Source organism: Balaenoptera borealis (genome assembly GCF_965194805.1).
Source record: "Balaenoptera borealis genome assembly, chromosome: 3".
NCBI classification, from domain to species: domain Eukaryota; kingdom Metazoa; phylum Chordata; class Mammalia; order Artiodactyla; family Balaenopteridae; genus Balaenoptera; species Balaenoptera borealis.
The window spans coordinates 88,878,969-88,892,210 of record NC_138866.1 but is presented as its reverse complement, the minus strand read 5'-3'; the positions used below and the strand labels follow the sequence as shown (position 1 = coordinate 88,892,210).

General features: G+C 34.4%; 1 pseudogene across 1 annotated transcript in view; it reads right to left on the bottom strand.

Moving 5' to 3' along the window:
- LOC309626893 (forkhead box protein K2 pseudogene) overlaps positions 1–12,612 on the bottom strand; it is a 103,512-nt pseudogene extending 90,900 nt beyond the window's left edge. Inside the window, exon 1 of the transcript XR_014249433.1 lies at positions 12,470–12,612. The product of XR_014249433.1 is annotated as a forkhead box protein K2 pseudogene (transcript). The remainder of the gene's footprint in view (positions 1–12,469) is intronic.
- Positions 12,613–13,242: the final 630 nt, after the last annotated feature.

Here is a 13,242-nt window from a genome sequence, read left to right as displayed (position 1 = left end):
ATGATCACTTAAATAGTGAAAGAAGAGTACCTCAGACAGAAACCTAAGGAATACCAAATATACTGATTCTTCCCTGTAGTCTTTCGGATTCACCTTCTATTCTGGCAGTTCCTGGGATTCCATGTCTGTATTCCAGCATCAGCCATTTTAGCAGCTTCTCCTTATCCAACCTATCTTAAAACAAATCTAGGAACTGAAGTTCCAAGCCTGCCTTCTGAGAACGTGAATGGACTTTAATTTGCACTTTGACCACATAAAAACTCCTGGTCATAAGCGTGAAGATTCTACCCATTATTAGATCTTTCTTGCCCCTGCTACTTTCCATTATATACTCTTCTCTAGCCACACAAACAAAATTAATGTGACATCTGTTTCCAAATCTCATTTTTTCCTAAAATGCTTCTACCCACCTTTAGCTCACTGTGCTCCAAAATATCTCCCACCTCTCCAGTAAAAACGTACTCACCTTCTTCAGATAGCCTTTTTATATAAACTCCTACTTAACCCACTTCCATCTCACTCCCATTATAAATCACCATGATTGCTCAATATGCATAGGCAATTCTGTGCAGATGTTGCTAGAAGCAAATGTTTATCTGTTTCTCTAATTTTGTTTATAAATGATCAGAGAATGGGCTACTCTAGTTCATCACAGATTCAGGTTAATAGAGATATGTAATATACACTGTGCATGAATGGCCCATTGTGTAGTATTAAAATTCAGTAATAGCCTCAAACCTAAACTATACTGAAAATATTTTAATCTTCCTTTAATGATTCTGAAAGCACTTTAGGGTTTTGCAGAGTCTCAAGGTTATCATTATCATCCTATATATGTAGGGAAATAATAAAGATTTCCAGTTCATACGTTATCAGATTGATCAGCTTTTACTGCATTTCTTTAGGTTTGCCTCACCTCCCCATTATGTTCTAAGATCTTTAAGAGCCAAAATCGTACCTTCTATTTATTTTGCATTTCACACAGACTTTACACAAATAGGTGCAAAATTCATATTTGTTATCATTAGATTAGAGATTAGAGTGCACAGGGAGACTTTCATTTGAATGATTTCCTCTCTTTTCCCTTTCCTATATTGTTCAGGTCTTACCTACTCCCACAACTAGAAGAAAAGGCAAACAGTGGCCAATTTACCCTCTGTTATTAACTGACTAGTGACCCATAATCCTTTAACTAAACCTCTATCATATAAAACACTGTAGGAGCGAGTACTTTTCACCAGTACCAGGTTCTCCCCTACTTACAGGCACATGGGGCATTTGTGTATCCCTGTCATGAAATGAAGCAAGGCCACACAACTTATTTGAATAATGAAATGAGTGGAAGTGACAATTATCACTTCCTGGTGTGATATTTAACTCTGATGCTGTACTCTCTACCTCCCTCTTCCTCTGTTATGATTGATCTTGAAATCACCTGTTGTTGTGGGATTGTCATAAGATTAAAGTAGCTAGAACAGTGAACCAACATGTGGAGGACGCTTACCTTCTAGAGACACTCTGCCCCACAGCAGGCAATGCATGAGAAAGAAATAAAAATGTGTTGTGCACAACCTCATAGGTTTGAGGGTTGTTGTTTTACTACTACATAACTTAGCATAACCTGATATAGTACTTACTTTATAAACATCTTATTATGTATTTCTTTCCTTAAACAGTACATTCCTTAAGGGCAGAGGCCATATCTGAATCATTTATTTACCTATAGTATCTTGCCAAGACAGTTTTTAGTAGGCTGTCAAATAGTATTTATAGAATAAATAAATAAAAAGTAAATAATCTTAATTTCCATAAAAAGTATGGTAATATTCTTCACTTGACCATTTTTTTACTCCTATCTTTTAGAATTAAGTTTAGCCTGAAGAATATTCAGTCCTATTACAATTTTGTCAGTCTGAAGTTTCTTCAAACTGCTAAGTAATCATAAATTGGCCCTGGGTAAGAATTCTCCTCAAACCTAAAGTCTCCGCAGTCCCGTCTTGGCTTACTTTGGACCCCTTTCTTCTTTTTCTGAAGCTATTTTTTCTTCTGCTTTTTAAAGTTATTGTTTGTGCTATTGTTTAGGTTATTTCCCTCCAAGTCTACCGCCACAGTAGGAGACCATTTTCTCAGTTCCTCTGCTGCCTTAAGCCATTAAAAAAGCCTTCTGGACTATCTCATGGGAAATGCTTCCCACTAACTCTTATGGAAATAGACTGGGAGTGACAGATGTAACTACTGTGCTGAAGCTACAGATATCCTTGAAGTTTCCAAAGCTCTCATGTCTCCTAGTTTATAATTCTTAGTTTTCTTATTAAGTGATTCAAGGAAGACTTCCTGGGATCCTTCTGAAATCTGATAAAAGCAGTTTAAAGTGTAATCCAAGGTAGATTTTCTTCCCCCATCCAAGTTCTTTTATTTATTTATTTACTTATTTACATATTTTTGAATTAAAGTATAGTTGATTTACAATGTTGTGTTAGTTTCAGATGTATAGTAAAGTGATTCGTGTGTGTGTGTGTGTATATATATATATATTCTTTTTCAGATTCTTCTCCCTTATAGGTTATTACAAAATATTGAGTATAGTGCCCTGTGCTATAAATTAGGTCTTTGTTAGTTATCTATTTTTACATAGTAGTGTGTATATGTTAATCCCAACCTCCTAAGTTTTCCCTCCCGACCTTTTCCCTTTGGTGACCATAAGTTTGTTTTCTATGTCTGCAGGTTTATTTCTATTCTGTATATAAGTTCATTTGTATCTTTTTTTTTTTTTAACATTCCACATGTAAGCAATATCATATGATATTTGTCTTTGTCTGGCTACTTCACTTAGTATGATAATCTCTAGGTCCATTCATGTTGCTGCAAATGGCATTATTTCATTATTTTTTATGGCTGAGTAATGTTCCATCATATATGTATATATATATATTTTTTTTTTTTTTTGCTTTATCCATTCATTTGTTGATGGAAATTTAGGTTGCTTCCATGTCTGGCTATTGTAAATAGTGCTGCTATGAACACTGGGATGCATGTATCTTTTCCAATTATGTTTTTCTCCAGATATACGCCCAGGAGTGGGATTGTAGTATCATATGGTAGCTCTGTTTTTAGATTTTTAAGGAACCTCCATACTGTTCTCCGTAGTGGCTGTACCAGTTTACATTCCCATCAACAGTGTAGGAGGGTTCCTTTTTCTCCACACCCTCTCCAGCATTTATTATTTGTAGACTTTTTCATGATGGCCATTTTGACTGGTGTGAGGTGATACCTCATTGTAGTTATAATTTTCATTTCTCTAATAATTAGCCATGTTGAGCATCTTTTCATGTGCCTTTTGGCCAACTGTATGTCTTCTTTGGTGAAATGTCTATTTAGGTGTTCTGGCCATTTTTTGACTGAGTTGTTTGTTTTTTGATATGGAGCTGTATGAGCTGTTTATTATCTTGGAGATGAATCCTTTGTCAGTCACGTCATTTGCAGATATTTTCTCCCATTCTGTAAGTTGTCTTTTTGTTTTGTTTATGGTTTTCTTTGCTGTGCAAAAGCTTTTAAGTTTAATTAGGTCCCATTTGTTTATTTTTGTTTTTATTTCCATTACTCTAGGAGGTGGCTCCAAAAAGATATTACTTCGATTTATATCAGAGTGTTTTGCCTATGTTTTCCTCTAGGAGTTTTTATAGTATCTGGTTTTACATTTAGGTCTTTAATCCATTTTGAGTTATTGGGTATGGTGTTAGAGAATGTTCTAATCTCATTCGTTTACATGTGGCTGTCCAGTTTTCCCAGCACCACTTACTGAAGAAACTGTCTTTTCTCCATTGTATATTCTTGCCTTCTTTGTCATAGACTAATTGACCATAGATGCATGGTTCTATAAGACGCTGATGAAAATTGGAGATGGCACAAACAAATGGAAAGATATACTGTGTTCTTGGATTTGAAAAATCAATATTGTCAAAATGACTGTACTACCCAAGGCAATCTACATATTCAGTACAATCCCTGTCAAATTACCAATGACATTTTTCACAGAATTAGAACAAAATTTTTTTAATTTGTATGGCAACATGAAAGACCCTGAATAGCTAAAGCAATCTTGAGAAAGAAGAGTGGGGCTGGAAGAATCAGGCTCCGTGACTTCAGATATACCACAAAGCTACAATAATCAAAACAGTATGGTACTGGCACAAAAACAGAACTATAGATCAATGGAACAGGATAGAAAGGCCAGAAATAAATCCAAGGTAGATTTGAGATGATCCTTACTCATCTCCTACCTAGCTAGGAGCACATGGTATTAGGAAGAAACCAAGCAAAAGTCAATGCACTGGGCACCAACCCTGATCCAGGTTATATGACCAATGCATCATTCTCTTTTAATTCAACAAGACAGAAGTTATTGGCAATTAGGCAATATTTCAGCATTATAAGTAGACACAGAAAGGTAATTTCATGTATTGGAAATAATATGGGTTTGGGATTCTGACGAACCTGGATTCAGGTTTCAAATCTACCACTTAATTGCTGTGTGACACAGTGGAAAAACTGCTTATATGAGATAAGAATTTTTCTTTTTGGAATTGTTTCCTTTACACACACATGCACGTACACAAAAAATGCATGATTTTAGTTGAACATGTACATGTATGTGGTACATCTTTCCATTTATTTCAGTATTTCCATTTTTTCTCAGCATAGTTTTATAGTTCTTATTGCCCAGATTTTACACATATTGTATTAAATTTATTCCCAAATATTTTCTATTTTTAATGTGATTGTAAATGTTATTTTAAATTTTCTATTGTTAGACTAAGTCTTCCATTCAAAAGGCAGATTTTGTCAGACTAGATCAAAAAGCAAGATCAAGTATATTCTGTCTATAAGAAATACACTTTAAATACAGACACTAGTTGAAAATAAAATAAAACAAGTGTGTACAGTCTAGATAATAATATTAAGGTGGCAATATTGGTATTTCACACAATAAGAAAAGGAGAATCTTAATGTTCTTTATGGGAAAAAATGAACATCAATCCTTAACTCACATTATAAACAAAATTATCTAAAAATAGAACTAAATGTGGAACTAAAACTCTACCACTTCTAGAAGAAATTATAGAGGAAAACTTGTGAGTTCAGAATAGACAGATTATTTAGGTAAAACCCAAAAAATCATGAGCCATAAATCTGATAAATTCAACTTCATCAAAATTAAAAACTTTTGCTTTATAAATATTATGGTTAATAAATCAAAAGGCAAGCCAAAGAATGGAATATATGTGTATATCCATATATGTGTATATACATATATGTGTGTATAGGTTATACATATATATTTTATATATATATATATATATATATAAAACCTGGAAACTTATATATGATAATGGACTGGTATCCAGAATATATAAAGAATTCTTTCAACTCAATAATAAGGAAAAAAATTTGATGGGTAAAAATATTTGGACAGACACTTCACAAGATATTCAAGTGTCCAATCAGTGTAGGAAAATGCTCAACATCATTAGTGTTAAGGTAATGCAAATTAAAACTACAGTGAAAGACTACAATCAACCTATTAAAATGGATAACACTAAAAAGGCAATAATACCAAGTGCTTGTAAAGATATAGAGCAACTAAGATGCTCATACAATTTTGGTAGGAATGTAAAATAATAAATCGCTTTTTTTTAAAGTTTGGCAATTTCTTATAAAGCTAAATACATACTTACTATATGACCTAGAAAGTCTCCTCCTAGGTATTTACTGAAGAAGAATGAAAGCATGTCTATACAAAGACAAGTACAAGAATATTCTTAGCAACATTTTTATAATAACCAAAACCTGGAAATTACATAAATGTCAATAAATGGAGAGATGGATAAACAAGTTGTGATATACAGCAGAATAATACTCAAAAGAAGAATGAACTTCTGATACATAAAACAAGATGGATGAACTCTGAAAAAGAAAAAACAAAATTTCCTGAGTTGAGCCTGATGCCAAAGAGTAACTACCCTATGATCCATGTTTATGAAAGTACAGAAAATACAAAAATAATCTATATTTATATAAAATAGATAAGTGGTTGCCTAGGGCTAGGGAACAGGGGAATTGGCAGGGAAAGGACATAAGGGAAATTTTAGGAAATGAAAAGTGATGGAAAATGTTCTATTTCTTGATTTTAGGAGTTGATACACACTGCATAAATTTGTGAAAACTCATCAAAATATACAGTTAAAATCTATGCATTTTTATACACAAATTGTACCTCTATAAAGTTAAATAAATAAAAATCCATCTTAGAGATAGATTGAATTATATCATATTATATACCTGAGAATTGAGGATAAAAATGAAGTAGTTTCTCTCATTTCTAGTGATGAACTGGCAAAATGTTTTCACCCCAAACCCACAACTTTGTGTCTGCTGGTCCAGAGGGCTTAGTTCCCAAGAGAAGGATGCTTCCACCAGAGGACACAGCCATGGTTCTATTAAAACTGGAAGTTGATACTGCCACCAGGCCAGTTTGGGCTCTTCATGTTGATTCCAATGAACTGACAGGCAAAGAAAGGACTTATCTTCTTGACTTTCAAGGGGTAAATGGGCTGCTATTCCACAAAGGGAAAATGAATGAGTATGTTGGAATACAGGTAATACCCAGAGGAGCATCTTAATAATTCCATGGCCTATGATAAAAGTTAATGTAAAACTACAACAATCCAGTAAAAGCTGAACTTCTACTGGCTTACACCGTTCTAGAATTAAGTCTTGGGTCACCCCACCAGGCAAGGAACCACTCTCAGCTGAGGTGCTTTCTGAGAACAAAGGGAATACAGAATGCATAGTAGAAGATAGTTTCAAACACTAGCTAAGACCATATGACCAGTGATAGAAACAAGAACTGTAATCTTTATTAATGTTGGCCTTATTTTGATATGAACAAATATGTGGATATAGTCATCATTTTTCTTCCTTTTTTCCATGTCCCTTAAGATAGATTAAAAGTAGTTAACCTTATATCTCAGTAGTTAAATACAAGTATGCTCAGTTAGAAGAGGAAAAATATTCCCCAAATATTGATAGTTATATCTTATTTTTGGGAGAAGGCTAGTGAAGAAGTTAAGTATGAATAAAAGAGGTGCACATGGATACCAAATTGACGAGGAGTTGACTCTGATGGCCTTATGCTGTGTCAATGTAGATAAACTAGAATCAAATGCCCCAGAATTTTCTTCCTTGTATAATTCTGGGTCAGGATTGGACACTTACCTCGTGTAAAAATCTTGCGTAAAAACTTACGTAAGGCTTAGCCATTTACCTTACATAAATAATCTATACAGGATTAGGAAAGCAGATGTGAAGAAACAGTAATTGTTATGTTCTGAAGGCTCGTGCAGAACTCTAGGCACTAAGGCCACTCATGCACATTTTCATTATCTACTGGCTTACTTTATGGGTAGTACCCAAACCTACAACTCCTCAATCTCCCCCCAGATCTTTTTCCTTAGCTTCTCCAAGTCCTGGTCCAGACGCACATGTAACATTGTATCATAAAACACTAGCTTCTCCCATAGGTCACCAGCATCATGAGGCTGGAAGTGAAGAGAGACAGATGTGGGTTCCAGTTTGCCCTCGTGGTTTCCTGCTTCTCTTCACTCCCTTCACTTCACATCTAGCTTTCCCTCCTAACTGTCAACCCAGCTGACCTAAAACGTCCCTCTACCATCAATATATATTTTTTTAATCTAGGGACCTGCTGTTAATAATGTAACAATTTTATTAATTTAATTATATAGTAAAAGCACTTTTTTACAGCCAGGAAGAGATTTCACAACTCTCTGATGTCATTTTATCATTTGAAAAATTAGCATGCATTTAATGTGTTGCAATATAATCTTTGGATAAAAGATAGTTTAAAAATAGTTAGAAAAGGAGAGAGCAAATATGGGAGAATACTTGATATTCTGATCTAAAGATGGGAGACATAGGACAAGTGATAAGTGTCACTAGGGAAGAGTGGCGACAGGGCCACAACTATGGTGAAACATCTAGAAATCAAATCACTACATGCTATAAAAATTGACATTGCATTTGCCATGTTTATATAGCTAATGGTATTTACCAATACACGAGTCTATGAGTATTTGAGAAGATGCACTCAAGAAATAGAATTCAGACAAAAGTCCAAGGGGAAAAATGTTTATTCTCAGAAACTTACATCAATTTTTTCCTTAAAAACAAAAATTATGTAATGAAACATATCTCCATTTCTTTTGCTCTGGCCACTTTGAAGCACTAAGTCACTTTTAAAAATTAATTTTAGAAAACATATTTCTCCCTGTTTTATATTTTCCTGGTCTTTTTATGGCAATGAATTATATTTTTCCAAACTATGATATAAGCTACCAGAAATATTTATTTTAAAAATTGAAAAAGAAAGAAATTGATATATGAATCAATGAATGAATGAAAAGCAAGCAAATTTAATAGACATTTTCCCAATGAGTATTCCAATATAAATGACTTGATTTATACTGTTACTAATACTAAATATATATATCTGCTCACTAAATGTATTATTAGTAAAGAATCTTAATCACTTGAGACCATCTTATCTAATCTTTTTCACTTAGAACAAAGTATTCTAAAAGGCATGATAAAATTATATTTGATAGTAAATATATATTTAACACTCAACCTTTTCCTATATCAACAGTCTATGTTTCTTTCCCATAGAGTCATAAAAGAATTATTTCAACTAATAGATTATCTACATGAAGGTCAATTCTAGGCACTGACAATTTATGACACCATAGCCTTTACCTCATTTACAGCAAATTTAACATATTTTAATTTTTAAGTATTACTCAGCTTTGGAATATTACATGATATGGTTTAAGACAATGTCTGAAATTGAGAAAAATATTAATATATAGTTTGGTCTTATAGTCAGTTCATTTCAATTCACATATCAAGGTGGTTGTCTGTTCCAGTGTGAGAATAGAATATTCTCATTTTCCACATCAGTGTTACTTCAGCACTTAAGATCTAACAAGAGACCTAGCACAGCCATTTCTGATCCCCCATGTCCTGGTGCCATTAACATTCATGCTAAATGAATGCCATTTAACTTAATAAGAAGTTCATTTTCTCTGTCCCTTTACTGCCCCTTTCAGTGCCTATTTTCCTTCCTAAACCTGCTGCAAGGCATGTGGGCAACAAGTAAATTGAGGATTTAAAAAGATTTTTACTTCATATTTCTGGAACTGAATTGCTCTTTATTGGGATTCCAGATGTAGATGGGATCTATGGCTGTGTCACACTCTTAGGCTTCTTTCCTCACATCTTACTAATGTCCATAATGTTCCCCAAAAAGTGGCTTATTCATTAATCTAATAATTTGAGTATCAACCTTTCAGTCCATTTGCTTTTTAATGAATTATTTAAATTTTTTTTTTTTTTTTTTTAGGAATGATGATTGGATACCATTGTCATGGCTGAAAGAAAACCATGGTGCCTTATTAATCTCAGGTAGATGTTGTATTTAAGTATTTGATCGCCTTTTTATATTTATATGGTTGAAGTTCACAATAAGAGAGCACAAATTCTAAGAAACAATGTGGATGTTGAAATGGAGCTGCCGTTTTCTAAAGTATAACACCCATTCCTTGTACGAATTTGTATTCAAGATGCTGAACTGCAAACCACAAAGAATGAGATATTGGCAAAGGAGATGCTATAGAAAGAACAAAAACAACCACAAAATCTTGATGGATTCTTTAATCATGTAAGTCACTGGTGAACGATAAAGCACTGTTAAGATTGCTTTAGAAATTAGGTCGTGACCTGACTTTTTGAAAAATAGCACAAAGTAAATTGAAAACATAAATGGATACGTGTTTTTGAGAGAGGTTGGGACAACTGCATTTCGGTGTAATGAAGATGAAGGATGTCGGTTCTATCAAAGACAAACTTGAAATAAATGACACCAATCCTAAAACGGATGAATTAGTCAATTTTAGAGTATATAGCATATATTCATGTCACAGGGATGTGCACAAAGGGTGTGTCTCTACTCGCAGAATAATTTGACTAAGATGAGGAAAATCAAGCCAGGAAAGCATTCAGCTCATTCAGAGTTGCATGTCACTGCCCTGCAAATTAGATCACAAAGAAGCTGTGGTATGTCCATGACAGTTAGCAGACATTAGCAGTTTTATCCTCTTGGGACCTGCACACAGTTTGTTATTCTCCTGAGTCTTTGTTTTCCTTTAGCTTCTTCACTTCGCTCAGATTTCTTTCCCTGATGCTGGTCCTCTCCTTTTTGGCCCTTTTCACCACCTATCTGGCTCCAGATTTATGGATGTTTTCTCTGACCTTTAATCTCAGTCGTTAAGATTCAGCACTGCTTACTGAAAGGGCCAACTACTGCATCATTTATTATTATTTTGAACATTTTTGTGCTTATTGCTGTCTAAAGTTTCAGAAGCCAGACTGAAAACAATTCCTGACCACTTGGATGTTGCCATCACCAGGTGCTAGCAGGAGCCAGGTGCTTCAGTAGCAGAAATAAAGCAGCCTGGTGACTTCAGTATTTGCATGAACTAGATTCACAGGAAAACACAAGTTAGAGAGAGAATAGTATCAGTCAACAAACAAAAGTTAGACAGTTTACAAACCAATAATATTCTGATGCACATGATGACAATTAAACCTAAAATTTTGAGTAAGAAGAATCACAAAATTGCCAGGTACACAGAATATTTATAAAGTTTACACTATTTAAACTTTTCTGGATAATTTGGTGTTGTGCAAAGTGCATGGTTTTGTTGTTTTGCTTGGTTGATTTGTTTGTTTAAATCAGAGAGATGGCAGAATAATGAATCTGCCTTAGGACTCTGCCACTTAGAGCCTTCTTGATTAAGTCACTTAAACACCCTGAGCTTCAGTTTCCACATCACTGAAACTGAAATAATATCTATGCTGCAGAGTCACTTTAAGTATTTAAAATAACATTAATACACTAGCATACCCTAGGCACTTAGTAATATATATACTATGATAAATCTAAAATTACTGCAGCATACCATATATGTAAGTATTCATGTATATAACATTCTTATAATCACTCTGATTATATATACATATATATGTGTATATACATACTTTATATGTGTGTATATAGTATATGTATATATATAAATATATTTATAAATAGTATATATGTGTATATATAAGTATATAGTACTTATTACAGTATACAAGTACTATAGTTGGTGGTATTAAAGTAAGGTTTCAAATATAACAATGGACTTCCCCCACAAAGACACAATGTCTGACATTCTGGCACTTTGCCTTATGTCCTCCTTCTCCTCTCAGCTCATAATAAGTTCCTCTATGTTCCCTTTGTTAAGGAAGCTGAAAGCCTATCTGGTTCCTCCATTCCTGTGAAGGAAGAGAGGGAAATAAGGAAATCTCCACACTCTTTAATACATCCTGTTAGGTGTGTGTGTGTGTGTGTGTATGTGAAGAATAATTATGTTTCAGAATATGTAATGTTCCTTCCAGTCTGTTTTTATTGAACCTAAAGTGATATTAACTTAGAAAGACCAGAGAGAGGTATCTTTTCACTTAAAACCATCTTTCACCCCTGACTAACCCTCACTTGAAATACTACTGTCTCTTTCTCTCTAGCGGTGTTTCAAACTTCACTCTGTCTTTATAGCTTTAGGCAGATTGTGCTGTCCCAGGGACACCTGTGCTCATATCAATTCGTGCCCATCATCTGAATTCCTTTAAGGACATAACCCCATTATAAAATTGGAAAAATCAGGTAAAAGTTATCCTTGCTTTCCTTACACTGATGGATATGTTTATTTCACAAGCCTATTAACTGTTATCCTCTCTACATCTTCCACAAGAGGACCCTTGTCCCCTCAATTTCCCTGCACATGTTGGAATTTCCTGCTCAACTAACATCACTTCCAAGTCTTTTTTAGTTGAATACTTTAATATTTTTAACTCATTTTAGATACTTAATATTCTGGGTATCAGTATACTTGTACAGTTTGAAATTACTGCAGATACAAATAGACCACAATAATAAAGTTTTATGCAAATTGACTTATTTTCAAGATGATCTATCTAGGATCACTTTGGCATTTCTCTGACAAAAGGAGCTGTATTTCCATACACAAAAAGCCCCTTAAGACCCAACACAGCTAAAAATAAAAACAGATAAATAAATAAATTTTAAAAATAAATAAATAAAAGGGCTTCCCTGGTGGCACAGCGTTTAAGAATCCGCCTGCCAATGCAGGGCACGTGGGTTCAATCCCTCGTCCGGGAAGATCCCACATGCCGCAGAGCAACTAAGCCTGTGCGCCACAACTACTGAGCCTGCGTGCCACAACTACTAATGCCTGTGCACCTAGAGCCCGTGCTCCACAACAACAGAAACCACGACAATGAGAAGCCCACGCACTGCAACGAAGAGTAGCCCCACTCACCGCAACTAGAGAAAGCCCGTGCACAGCAACAAAGACCCAACACAGCCAAAAATAAAAACAAATAAATAAATTAAATTTTTTTAAAAGCCCCTTAAATCCACATCTCTCACACCCCCATAACCCATGACTCTATAACTCTTAACATAACAGAGGTTCCCTCTCTTTCCCCTTCTCCTCAAATACCAAATCAGAGTCTCAAGCTTTTTAATACCAAAAGACCTCAGAGAAAGAAGAACAAAAAAACCCCAAAGCTAGCAGAAGGAAAGAAATCATAAAGATCAGATCAGAAATAAATGAAAAAGAAATGAAGGAGACAATAGCAAAGATCAATAAAACTAAAAGCTGGTTATTTGAGAAGATAAACAAAATTGATAAACCATTAGCCAGACTCATCAAGAGAAAAAGGGAGAACACGCAAATCAATAGAATTAGAAATGAAAAAGGAGAAGTAACCACTGACACTGCAGAAATACAAACGATCATGAGAGATTACTACAAGCAACTCTATGCCAATAAAATGGACAACCTGGAAGAAATGGACAAATTCTTAGAAATGCACAACCTGCCGAGACTGAACCAGGAAGAAATAGAAAATATGAACAGACCAATCACAAGCACTGAAATTGAAACTGTGATTAAAAATCTTCCAACAAACAAAAGCCCAGGACCAGATGGCTTCACAGGCGAATTCTATCAAACATTTAGAGAAGAGCTAACACCTATCCTT